Raw genomic sequence first — 375 nt, forward strand, 5'->3', positions numbered from 1 at the left:
GGCCTTGCCTAGGAAGTGGGGCGGCAGGTGCCGCCCAGGCTGGGCGGCTGCTGCCGCCGTGGCCGGTGTGGACACCGTGCCTCGCTCCGGGGGCCTTTTTGGGAGTTCCGGACCTCCGAAAAATATTCCGGGACCTGTTCCGCGATCCTCGTGATATTCCGGACGTTTTAAGTACCATATTGACATATTTTCGGTGAACTTCCGAAATAGCCTCCGGTCCGGCCGGACTGTTTGCAGTCCGGGAAAACAGGCTTTCTGAGCCTCAAAATTTGGGTATTCACTGTTCCATCTACCTATGTGGATGCCAGGATAGAGGAGTTTCTACAGCTGAGACAGGATCATAGGACTGTAGCTGAGTATGAGAGGGAGTTTACT

The sequence above is a fragment of the Jatropha curcas genome, chromosome 5, assembly GCF_041381405.1.
Source record: "Jatropha curcas cultivar XTBG-Jc1 chromosome 5, XTBG_Jcur_1.0, whole genome shotgun sequence".
Taxonomy (NCBI): domain Eukaryota; kingdom Viridiplantae; phylum Streptophyta; class Magnoliopsida; order Malpighiales; family Euphorbiaceae; genus Jatropha; species Jatropha curcas.